The sequence below is a fragment of the Pongo pygmaeus genome, chromosome 12 (genome assembly GCF_028885625.2).
Source record: "Pongo pygmaeus isolate AG05252 chromosome 12, NHGRI_mPonPyg2-v2.0_pri, whole genome shotgun sequence".
Taxonomy (NCBI): Eukaryota; Metazoa; Chordata; class Mammalia; order Primates; family Hominidae; genus Pongo; species Pongo pygmaeus.
In genome coordinates, this window is record NC_072385.2 from 93,182,955 (window position 1) to 93,196,535 (window position 13,581).

The window sequence follows — 13,581 nt, forward strand, 5'->3', positions numbered from 1 at the left end:
CGGCATCAGGAGCAAGAATGGCCTCCTATGTCTATTTATAGGATCAGCACCAGCACGCTAAGTAGATAAGTTCTGTGGTACAACAGTGACTTTGTTTCTGGATAAACACCTTCTCTTCATTCCTGCCTATTTCCTGAGCCCTAGTCTTCAGCCTTCTCCTGGAGATACATAATATCCTTCAACTAAATCAATTTTTCTGCTGAATGTAGCAATCATCAATTTATGAGGCTTCAACCCAGGACCCTGACTAATAAAACATTAAAACTTTGTACACATTTTAAATATATTTTAATTGCATAGAATCACTGGATATAAATATGCAGATAAATATATGATTCATTTGAGTAGGGATCCAAAGGATGCTATAAGAAGAAGTAGGTATCTCTAGGTATTATATTAATTTATATCTAGAAAGAAAAATTATAGAACCAATTTACTAACTTTTTTAAATTTAGAAAATCTATTTACACAAAAAAGAATATATACTATACAGTGAAATGATTTTTAAAACTCAAAATATTCCAAAGATCAGTGAAATCAGCACAATATATACAAATGCACATATAAAAAGACAGTATTTATTTTAATAAATGAGTATAGCTATTATAACAGAAGTTAGTATAACGATCTAATAAAATGAAAAACCTTAGAGAGGTTTAATTAGGAAAAATAAATATAAATAATAAATATGAGAAATATTGATCCTAAATCCACTAAAATATAAGAATATATTATGAACAACTTTATGCCCACACATTAAGGAAGTTAGATAAAGTTTGTAAAGTACACAAGAAACATAACAAAATGACACAAGGAGAAACTGAAAAATTGATTAAACTCATAACTAATAATGAAATGTTGTTAACTAATTAAAGACTTTGTTCAATGAAAATTCGATGCCAATATAGCTTTACCAGTAAATCATCTTAAATATTTAAGGAAGAAATACGAATCTTACATAAATTCTTCCAGAAAAAAAGAAAAAATATTACCCAATTTATTTCATGTGGTCAAAATAATTTTGATGCCAAAAATTGAAAAAAGATATATAGACTAATGTCTCATGAAAATAAATGTAAAAAACATTAAAAATTTAAAAATTAAAAACTGTAACAAACTCTTATTAGAATATATTAAAAATAACAATACATCATGATCAAGGTGGGTTTATACTTGGAATGCAAGGCTCGTTTAACAACCAAATCAATCAGTATAATTTAACCATTTAAAAAAAACATTAAAAAGAGAAAAATTATGTTAACATTTTCATATAGGTAAAAAAAAATTGATACAACTCAACTTTAATGCATGAAAGCTAAGATAAAGAAGAATGTCCAGATATCTTATAAAAGAAATTGAAAAAATACTTGTAGCATATCAGCTTGAGCTACTATAACAAAATACCATAGACTGGGTGGCTTAAGCCATAAACATTTATTTCTCACAGTTCTGGAGTTTGCAAAGTCCAAGAACATGATGACAGCAGATTCAGTTTCTTGTAAGTGTCCTCTTCCAAGTTTGAAGATGACCTCCTTCTTACTGTATCTTCACATGGTAGAGAAAGAGAGAGCTCTGGTCTCTCTTCCTCTAGTAAGAACACTCATGTCATCTTGAGAATCCCACCTTCATGACCTCATCTAAGCATTACTTCCCCAAAACTCCATCTTCAAATATCATCACATTGTACATTAGGGCTTCCATCTGTGAATTTGAGGGGTATACATACATTCAATTAGTAACAGCACATCATGATTAATGGTACAAGATGGAATGATGTTTGCCTGAAATTGGGAATGAAATATAAATGCCATTATTCCCACAGCAAATCAACAATATCCTGAAGGTTCTAGTCAGTAGAGTAAGACAGGAAAAAAAATCTAAATGGCATAAGAACTGGAAAGAAAGAGATAAAAGTGCAATTATGCACAGTCAATGTGCATATGAATAATGATAAACATAAAACATATTTAGATAGCTAAAACATCTCAACTTAAAAGACAACATATTGTGAGAACGCTTTCAGGAACTTTGACAGAAATGCTACATCCTTAAATACAAAGAGTGCTAAAAATTGAGATGAAAGTCATCAATAATTAATTTGGCAAAGGATGCAAGTAGACAACTTATATGGAAAAATGAATGTGTAGTAGGTTTAATACAGCAATTAATTAAAAAATTAAACAATGTAGCTTCTCTGTTTTTCCTTTTCAAATTAATAAATATGTCTAGTTGTTGAGAGTGAGGTAAAAATGTAACCTCACAAATTAAATATAGGATTTTAAATCAGCTTAAGCTTTCTGGAAAAATACTTGATAATTTTGTCAAGAGTCTTCTAAATATTCATATATTTTGGCTAAGCTCTTTTTCTTGTAGGAATTTATCCTAAAGAAATTCTCAGTCAGATATACTGATGTGTATTTATGTATGGAGATTTTTCATCAAAGTTTTTTTATAATGTCCCAATATTAGAAATTAATTCAACAATAATAAGAAAAGTATTAAGTAAACATGAAGATGTATGCACAGGCATAGCTCAGAAATACTGAACGTTCGATTCCAGGCCACCACAATAAAACAATTTTACAAAAAAGCGAATCACACAAATTTTCTGGTTTTCCAGTGCATATAAAAGTTATGTTTACACTATAGTATAGTCTATTAAGTGTGCAACAGCATTATATCTAAAAATATATACATACCTTAATTGAAAAAATACTTTATAGTTAAAAATGCTAATAATCATTTGAGCCTTCAGTGAGTCATAATCTTTTGGCTGATGGAGGTTCTTGCCTTTACATTGATTGCCGCTGACTGATCAGGGTGGTGGTTGCTGAAGGCTGGCATAGCTGTGGAGATTTCTCAAAATAAGACGATAAAATTCTCTGCATTGATTAGCTCTTTTCTTCATGAAAAATTTGTCAGTAACATGGGATGTTGTCTGATACTATTTTACCCATAGTAGAATTTCTTTCAAAATTGGAGTCAATCCACTCAAAACCGCCATTGCTTTATCTGCTGTTGATGTAATATTCTAAATGCTTTGTTGGCATTTCAACAATGCTCATAGTCTCTTCACCAAGAGTAGATTCTACCTAAAAAAAAAAAAAAAATACTTTCTTTGCTCATTCATAGGAAGCAAATCCTCCTCTGCTCAAGTTTTATCATGAGATTGCAGCAATTCAGTCACATCTACAGGCTCCACTTCTAATTCTAGTCATCTTGCTATTTCTACATCATCAGCTACTTCTTCAGCTGAAGTCTTGAACCTCTCAGTCATCCATGAAGGCTGGAATCAACTTTTTCCAAACTCCTGTTAATGTGGATGTTTTGACCACCTCCCATGAATTATGACTTCTCTTAATGGCATCTGAAATGATAAATCGTTACCAGAAGGTTCTCAATTTACTTTGCCCATATCCTTCAGAGGAATCACTGTATTTCTGAAATAGTAAGACTTGAAAGTCAAAGTTACTCCTTGATCCACGGGCTGAAGAACGGATGTTGTGTTAGCAGACCTAAAAACAACATTAGTCTCATTGTACCTCTCCATCAGAGCTCTTGAGTGACCAGGTCCATTGTCAATGAGTAGTAATAATTTAAAAGGAACCTTTTTTCTGAGCATTAGGTCTCAACAATGGGCTTAAAATATTCAGTACACCATGTTGTTAACAGATGTACTGTCATCAGGCTTTTTTTTTTCCATTTATAGAGCACTATAGAGTAGAATTAGCATAATCTTTGGGGCCCTAGAACTTCTAGAATGGTAAATGAGCATTGACTTCAGATTAGTTACCAGCTACATTAGCCCCTAACAAAAGAGTCAGTTTGTCATTTGAAGTTTGGAAGCCAGGAATTGACTTCTCTCTAACTATAAAAGTCCCAGATGGCTCCAATATAGGACCATTTTATCTACATTGCAAATCTGTTGTTTAGGGTAGCCACCTTCATCAATTATCTCAGCTAAATCTTCTGGATAACTTGCTGCAGCTTTTACATCAGCACTTGCTGCTTTACCTTGCATGCATGTTATACAGATGGCTTCTCTTCTTTAACCTCATGAACCAAGCTGTGCTGATGTCAGACTCTTCTCTGCAGCTTCCTCACCTCTCTCAGCCTTCATGGAATTGAAGAGTTAAAGGCTGGCTCTGGATTAGGTTTTGCTTTAAGGGAATGTTGTGGCTGGTTTGATCTTCTATCCACTAAAACTTTCTCCCTATCAGCAATAAGTTTGTTTCCCTTTCTCATTATTTGTGTGTTCACTGGAATAGTAAATTCAATTTTTGTCAAGAACTTTTCCTTTGAATTATCAACATGACTGTTTGATCCAAGATGTCTAGCTTTCAGACTACTTCAACTTTTGACATGACTTCCTCACTAAGCTTAATGATTTCTAGCTTTGTATTTAAATGAAAGACATGCAGCTCTTCCTTTCACTTGAATACATAGAAGCCATTTTAGGATTATTAATTGACCCAATTTTAATATTATTGTTCTCAGGGAATGGAGAGGCCCAAAGAGAGGGAGAGAGACGAGACAGGAATGGCCAATTGGTAGAGCAGTCAGAATACACAAAATATTCATCAATTAAGTTCAGCCATCTTAGATGGGTGTTGTTTGTGGAGCCCCAAAACAAGTACAGTAGTGACATTAAAGACCACTGATCACCAACCACCATAACAGATATAATAATGAAAAGTTTGAAATATTGTAAGACTAACAAAAATGACACAGAGACATGAAGTGAGCAAATGCTGTTGGAAAAAAATGGCATCAGTAGACTTGCTCAATGCAGGATTGCTACAATCTTTTAACTTGCAAAAAGTGCACCTGCCAAATGAAATAAAGTAAAGTACAGTAAAACCAGGTATGCCTATATAACATTTGAAGCAACTGAAACAGTGCTTCCAAGAATACATCATAACATATGAAAAAGCTCATATTTAATTAGTGGTTAAAATATCAACTTAATATAACAGGGATAACATTCCAAAATATAGAAATCATATTTGCACAGCTTGATGGATTTTCTTAAATTGAATATACCCATAGACTCAGCATTGAGATTTTTAAAAAGTTGTAAATAACTATCCTGATTTCTGATACCACAGCTTTGTTTTCTCTGATTTGAATTTAATATAAATTTACTTACACAGTATATATTGTTCTTTGGCTACTTTTATTTGATACACTATTTGTTAGATTTAGCTCTTGCTTGTTCAGTTGTCCCATTGGCATCTACAAGAGATTCATTCCAGGACCCCAGTGGATATCAAAATCCAGGGATGCTCAAGTCTCTAAATATTAGAACTTTAATATATCTGAAAGTTATGTTGCTATGTGTAGCAAAGGAAAAATAAAGTTTTTTTCCCAAAATAGCCAATTAATTAAATCCCACTATCTAAGTAACCTTTTCTCACTGTTTTTTTGATGCAATGTCAACAATAGTCCATTTCTTACTATAATTTGTATAATTCCCCTTATGACATAGCTCTCAGTCAATTACCTAAAACAATGTTTTTATTTATTATTTTATTTTATTTTAACATACAATAAGATCAGCTTTACCCCATTAAATATTTTTTCCTAAGAGTATTTAATTGTTTTACTCATTAGATGAATTGTAGAATATTCTATGAAGTACTACCAAACATACAAGCAACCATCCAGATACCTACCGAATATCTTAAGCTATAAAAACTTATTATAACTTAGTGTAATAATCTATAATAACTTATTGACATCTCAGATATCTAGTCATTTTGTTTTGTAATAAGGTGTGTTTATTATTATTTTCTTCTTTTGTAATCCTAAAAATGTTTGAGCAGTTTCTACTGTATACAACAAATACATATCTTTTTAAGGCCCTTCTAATTCAAATAATATTGATTTTTATTGTTACTAGAAATGTATGTTTTTAAATACTTTTATTTTTCTAAAATTATATTACTGATAAATAGAAAGTTATAATACCTATATCAAAGAAATCAAAATAAAACATTTAGTGTTAGTGTTTTTTGTTTTGTTTTGTTTTTGTTTTTTTTGAGACGGAGTCTTGCTCTGTCACCAGGCTGGAGTGCAGTGGCGCCATCTCGGCTCACTGCAACCTCTGACTCCCTGGTTCAAGAGATTGTCCTGCCTCAGCCTCTCCAGCAGCTGGTATTACAGGCACACACCACCATGCCCAGCTAATTTTTTGTATTTTTAGTAGAGACAGGGTTTCACCCTGTTGGCCAGGATGGTCTTGATCTCCTAACCTTGCGATCCACCCGCCTTGACCTCCCAAAGTGCTGGGATTACAGGCTTGAGCCACTGTGTCCAGCCAGTCTTAGTTTTTAAGCTTTGTTTAAAATAAACTCCCTTTTTAGGTAGGTAATCATATAAATTATAGGAGATTTTTTTTAAAAAAATCATCCCTTTGGAAATAAATTTTTGTGCTATATTCAGAGGCACTTTTGTGCTTATAAATATTTTGTGCTTATCAAATATATCATGTTGGTGAAATTTGTGAATCTTGAACTAACCTTTGTTTGAAAAGAACACTCTACCAGATGTTCATTTGAAAACCATTTAATTGTTTTATAGATGGCTTAATATATTTTAGTTAGCAATTAGATGTTCTATGCAAATACCATTCTATTTAGTAATGGAGAAAGAGAAACCAAGACTCTAAGCAAAAAAATAAATGATTACTCTGAATTGAGGTATCACAAGGAATAATTTTGCTAAGTGTTCCTTTTTACTGCAAAGAGTAACCCACAATATTTTATTGAACTGTTACATGTATAAAGAAGACATATAACTTTCATAATCATATGCCTCTTTTCAGGAATAGTAACTATTGTCCAAAATCTCTATTATTCAAGCAATCCTTCTGTAGGCAAAGACTACCGGTACCATGTGTGAGTTGCTATTTTTAATTTTTTTGATAAGTGGTGCTTTAAAACTGTTCTTAGAATATTTGCATTTTCTTATAGCACTGGACTTCTCTTCTATCATAGTTATAGATTATTTTGTTATAAAACCATTTTATTTGGCACATATGGAGAGAAAAGTAGCAACTCTATTTATATTTTATTAAATAAAAACCACAAGTATTTTGAAAACACTAACTTGTTGTTAAAACAAGTTGTAAATATGTCAAGTGATTTTTTTCTATTTTCTATTTATAGTTTATTCGTCTTTATTTAGCTTGCTTTTCTCTCTCTCTTTTTACCATACACATTGGGTTCATTGCTGAATTTCAGGAATTCTAAATAAATTATAAATTGGGATACCTAAGCAAAAATTTTGAAAGACAATGATAGTGATGATAATAACAACTAGCATTCACTTAGTTGTTTATTTAATCCTCACAACCCTAGGAGACATAAGTTGTTACCATCCTCATTTTACAGGTGGAAACTGAGGCACAGATAATTTAAATGACTTTCAGTTCTCAAAAGTCATTTAAATTCTTAAATGACTTTAAGTTAAATGACTTTAAGTTCTCAAAGGTGGTAAAAGGCAGAGCAGGATATTAGGCCCAGGAAGCTGGGCTCCAAAGGCTGCTTATAATTTTATCTTTTGAACCAGGAAAATTTTGAGAGTAAAAGGATACATTAAAAAATAAAATTTGTCAACAGTTGACACATTTTTGACAGGAAATTAATTTCATTATATCAAAAGCCTTATAAAATGATGTAGTCAACAACTATTTTCGTTTTTTTTTTTTTTGAGACAGAGTCTCACTCTGTTGCCCAGGCTGGAGTGCAATGGTATGATCTCAGTTCACTGAGACTTCCAGGTTCAAGTGATTCTCCTGCCTCAGCCTCCCGAGTAGCTGGGATTACAGGCAAGCACCACCATGCCCAGCTAATTTTTGTATTTTTTTTTTTTTTTTTTTTTAGTAGAGATGGGGTTTCACCATGTTGGTCAGGCTGATCTCAAACTCCTGACCTCTTGATCTGCCTGCCTCGGCCTCCGAAAGTGCTGGGATTACAGGCATGAGCCACTGCCCCCAGCAACTATTTTCAAAGATAAAATTCCTTCTAAAAACCAGCACATAACAAAATACTACTTTTAATTATTAAAATATATAAGAATAATTAATAATAGCACTTAATCACAATCCTTCTAAATTGATTCCTTACTTATATCTCTACTTCACCTGTAACATTGGGATATTTTCTGAAGAATGCATTTTTTAAATATGGTTTTATTATTTATAATTTTTCATAAAATATACAATCCTCTTCTATGTTTTATTTTATAGTAACAAACATGAGATTGTTTGTTGGCATCTTCAGTTGTCTCCTCTCTAGAGAGCATATTAGTTCTTAATGTAAATCCTTTCACTGTAGGTGCTGAATACTTAGTAAGCTCAGAGCAAATTGTACTAAAAGAAGAATATTCTCAATTCAATCTTTAATTAAAATATGTAAATATTTTAGTCTAAATATTTTCACAGGTACTACCTTTTAACCTTCATGCCGAGTACTATTTTCTGACAAATATGATTAAATGTCAAAGCTCATCAAATGATTTTCACTTATTTTTGATTCATTTGAATACTTAGTCAAATGTAGTTACCGATGCTGGGGGGGAGGAGCCAAGATGGCCGAACAGGAACAGCTCCAGTCTACAGCTCCCAGCGCAAGCGACGCAGAAGATGGGTGATTTCTGCATTTCCATCTGAGGTACCGTGTACATCTCACTAGGGAGTGCCAGACAGTGGGCGCAGGTCAGTGGGTGAGTGCACCGTGCACCAGCCGAAGCAGGGGCGAGGCATTGCCTCACTCGGGAAGCGCAAGGGGTCAGGGAGTTCCCTTTCCAGGGGTGACAGACGGCACCTGGAAAATCGGGCCACTCCCACCCGAATACTGTGCTTTTCCGACGGGCTTAGGAAACGGTGCCCCAGGAGAGTATAGCCCACACCTGGCTCAGAGGGTCCTACGCCCACGGAGTCTCGCTGATTGCTAGCACAGCAGTCTGAGATCAAATAGCAAGTTGGCAGCGAGGCTGGGGGAGGGGCGCCCGCCATTGCCCAGGCTCGCTTAGGTAAACAAAGCAGCCTGGAAGCTTGAACTGGGTGGAGCCCACCACAGCTCAAGGAGGCCTGCCTGCCTCTGTAGGCTCCACCTCTGGGGGCAGGACACAGACAAACAAAAAGACAGCAGTAACCTCTGCAGACTTAAATGTCCCTGTCTGACACCTTTGAGGAGAGCAGTGGTTCTCCCAGCACGCAGCTGGAGATCTGAGAACCGGCTGACTGCCTCCTCAAGTGGGTCCCTGACCCCTGACCCCCCAGCAGCCTAACTGGGAGGCACCCCCCAGCAGGGGCAGACTGACACCTCACACGGCCAGCCAGGTACTCCAACAGACCTGCAGCTGAGGGTCCTGTCTGTTAGAAGGAAAACTAACAGAAAGGACATCCACACCAAAAACCCATCTGTACATCACCATCATCAAAGACCAAAAGTAGATAAAACCACAAAGATGGGGAAAAAACAGAGCAGAAAAACTGGAAACTCTAAAAAGCAGAGTACCTCTCCTCCTCCAAAGGAACGCAGTTCCTCACCAGCAACGGAACAAAGCTGGACAGAGAATGACTTTGACGAGCTGAGAGAAGAAGGCTTCAGACGATCAAATTACTCCGAGCTATGGGAGGATATTCAAACCAAAGGCAAAGAAGTTGAAAACTTTGAAAAAAATTTAGAAGAATGTATAACTAGAATAACCAATACAGAGAAGTGCTTAAAGGAGCTGATGGAGCTGAAAACCAAGGCTCGAGAATTACGTGAAGAATGCAGAAGCCTCAGGAGCCGATGCGATCAAATGGAAGAAAGGGTATCAGCCCTGGAAGATGAAATGAATGAAATGAAGTGAGAAGGGAAGTTTAGAGAAAAAAGAATAAAAAGAAACGAGCAAAGCCTCCAAGAAATGTGGGACTATGTGAAAAGACCAAATCTACGTCTGATTGGTGTACCTGAAAGTGACGGGAGAATGGAACCAAGTTGGAAAACACTCTGCAGGATATTATCTAGGAGAACTTCCCCAATCTAGCAAGGCAGGCCAACATTCAGATTCAGGAAATACAGAGAACGCCACAGAGATACTCCTCGAGAAGAGCAACTCCAAGACACATAATTGTCAGATTCACCAAAGTTGAAATGAAGGAAAAAATGTTAAGGGCAGCCAGAGAGAAAGGTCGGGTTACCATCAAAGGGAAGCCCATCAGACCAACAGCGGATCTCTCGGCAGAAACCCTACAAGCCAGAAGAGAGTGGGGGCCAATATTCAACATTCTTAAAGAAAAGAATTTTCAACCCAGAATTTCATATCCTGCCAAACTAAGCTTCATAAGTGAAGGAGAAATAAAATACTTTACAGACAAGCAAATGCTGAGAGATTTTGTCACCACCAGGCCTGCCCTAAAAGAGCTCCTGAAGGAAGCGCTAAACATGGAAAGGCACAACTGGTACCAGCCACTGCAAAATCATACCAAAATGTAAAGACCATGGAGACTAGGAAGAGACTGCATCAACTAACGAGCAAAATAACCAGCTAATATCATAATGACAGGATCAGATTCACACATAACAATATTAACTTTAAATGTAAATGGACTAAATGCTCCAATTAAAAGACACAGACTGGCAAATTGGATAAAGACTCAAGACCCATCAGTGTGCTGTATTCAGGAAACCCATCTCATGTGCAGAGACACACATAGGCTCAGAATAAAAGGATGGAGGAAGATCTACCAAGCAAATGGAAAACAAAAAAAGGCAGGGGTTGCAATCCTAGTCTCTGATAAAACAGACTTTAAACCAACAAAGATCAAAAGAGACAAAGAAGGCCATTACATAATGGTAAAGGGATTAATTCAACAAGAAGAGCTAACTATCCTAAATATATATGCACCCAATACAGGAGCACCCAGATTCATAAAGCAAGTCCTGAGTGACCTACAAAGAGACTTAGACTCCCACACATTAATAATGGGAGACTTTAACACCCCACTGTCAACATTAGACAGATCAACGAGACAGAAAGTCAACAAGGATACCCAGGAATTGAACTCAGCTCTGCACCAAGCAGACCTAATAGACATCTACAGAACTCTCCACCCCAAATCAACAGAATATACATTTTTTTCAGCACCACACCACACCTATTCCAAAATTGACCATATACTTGGAAGTAAAGCTCTCCTCAATAAATGTAAAAGAACAGAAATTATAACAAACTATCTCTCAGATCACAGTGCAATCAAGCTAGAACTCAGGATTAAGAATCTCACTCAAAACCGCTCAACTACGTGGAAACTGAACAACCTGCTCCTGAATGACTACTGGGTACATAATGAAATGAAGGCAGAAATAAAGATGTTCTTTGAAACCAACGAGAACCAAGACACAACATACCAGAATCTCTGGGATGCATTCAAAGCAGTGTGTAGAGGGAAATTTATAGCACTAAATGCCCACAAGAGAAAGCAAGAAGATCCAAAACTGACACCCTAACATCACAATTAAAAGAACTAGAAAAGCAAGAGCAAACACATTCAAAAGCTAGCAGAAGGCAAGAAATAACTAAAATCAGAGCAGAACTGCAGGAAATAGAGACAAAAAAAACCCTTCAAAAAATTAATGAATCCAGGAGCTGGTTTTTTGAAAGGATCAACAAAATTGATAGACCGCTAGCAAGATTAATAAAGAAAAAAAGAGAGAAGAATCAAATAGATGCAATAAAAAATGATAAAGGGGATATCACCACCGATCCTACAGAAATACAAACTACCATCAGAGAATATTAAAAACACCTCTACGCAAAAAAACTAGAAAATCTAGAAGAAATGGATAAATTCCTCAACACATACACCCTCCCAAGACTAAACCAGGAAGAAGTTGAATCTCTGAATAGACCAATAACAGGAGCTGAAATTGTGGCAATAATCAATAGCTTACCAACCAAAAAAAGTCCAGGACCAGATGGGTTCACAGCCGAATTCTACCAGAGGTACAAGGAGGAGCTGGTACCATTCCTTCTGAAACTATTCCAATCAGTAGAAAAAGAGGGAATCCTCCCTAACTCATTTTATGAGGCCAGCATCATCCTGATACCAAAGCCTGGCAGAGACACAACAAAAAAAGAGAATTTTAGACCAATATACTTGATGAACATTGATGCAAAAATCCTCAATAAAATACTGGCAAACAGAATCCAGCAGCACATCAAAAAGCTTATCCACCATGATCAAGTGGGCTTCATCCCTGGGATGCAAGGCTGGTTCAATATACACAAATCAATAAATGTAATCCAGCATATAAACAGAACCAAAGACAAAAACCACATGATTATCTCAATAGATGCACAAAAGGCCTTTGACAAAATTCAACAACCCTTCATGCTAAAAACTCTCAATAAATTAGGTATTGATGGGACATATCTCAAAATAATAAGAGCTATTTATGACAAACCCACAGCCAATATCATACTGAATGGGCAAAAACTGGAAGCATTCCCTTTGAAAACTGGCACAAGACAGGGATGCCCTCTCTCACCACTTCTATTCAACATAGTGTTGGAAGTTCTGGCCAGGGCAATTAGGCAAGAGAAGGAAATCAAGGGTATTCAATTAGGAAAAGAGGAAGTCAAATTGTCCCTGTTTGCAGAAGACATGATAGTATATCTAGAAAACCCCATTGTCTCAGCCCAAAATCTCCTTAAGCTGATAAGCAACTTCAGCAAAGTCTCAGGATACAAAATCAAAGTACAAAAATCACAAGCATTCTTATACACCAATAACAGACAAACAGAGCCAAATCATGAGTGAACTCCCATTCACAATTGCTTCAAAGAGAATAAAATACCTAGGAATCCAACTTACTAGGGATGTGAAGGACGTCTTCAAGGAGAACTACAAACCACTGCTCAAGGAAATAAAAGAGGATACAAACAAATGGAAGAACATTCCATGCTCATGGGTAGGAAGAATCAATATCATGAAAATGGCCATCCTTCTCAAGGTAATTTACAGATTCAATGCCATCCCCATCAAGTTACCAATGACTTTCTTCACAGAATTGGAAAAAACTACTTTAAAGTTCATATGGAACCAAAAAAGAGCCCGCATCGCCAAGTCAATCCTAAGCCAAAAGAACAAAGCTGGAGGCATCACACTACCTGACTTCAAACTATACTACAAGGCTACAGTAACCAAAACAGCATGGTACTGGTACCAAAACAGAGATATAGATCAATGGAACAGAACAGAGCCCTCAGAAATAATGCCACATATCTACAACTATCTGATTTTGACAAACCTGAGAAAAACAAGCAATGGGGAAAGGATTCCCTATTTAATAAATGGTGCTGGGAAAACTGGCTAGCCATATGCAGAAAGCTAAAACTGGATCCCTTCCTTACACCTTATACAAAAATCAATTCAAGATGGATTAAAGACTTAAATGTTAGACCTAAAACCATAAAAACCCTAGAAGAAAACCTAGGCATTACCATTCAGGACATAGGCATGGGCAAGGACTTCATGTCTAAAACACCAAAAGCAATGGCAACAAAAGCCAAAATTGACAAATG

At 35.8% G+C, this 13,581-nt stretch overlaps 1 long non-coding RNA gene across 1 annotated transcript in view; it reads right to left on the reverse strand.

The window, feature by feature from the left end:
* Window positions 1-1,399: 1,399 nt before the first annotated feature.
* The window catches only part of LOC129030430 (uncharacterized), a 46,549-nt gene continuing 34,367 nt past the window's right edge, over window positions 1,400-13,581 (reverse strand). Inside the window, exon 5 of the long non-coding RNA XR_008500650.2 lies at window positions 1,400-1,701. This is a non-coding gene — a long non-coding RNA (uncharacterized LOC129030430). The remainder of the gene's footprint in view (window positions 1,702-13,581) is intronic.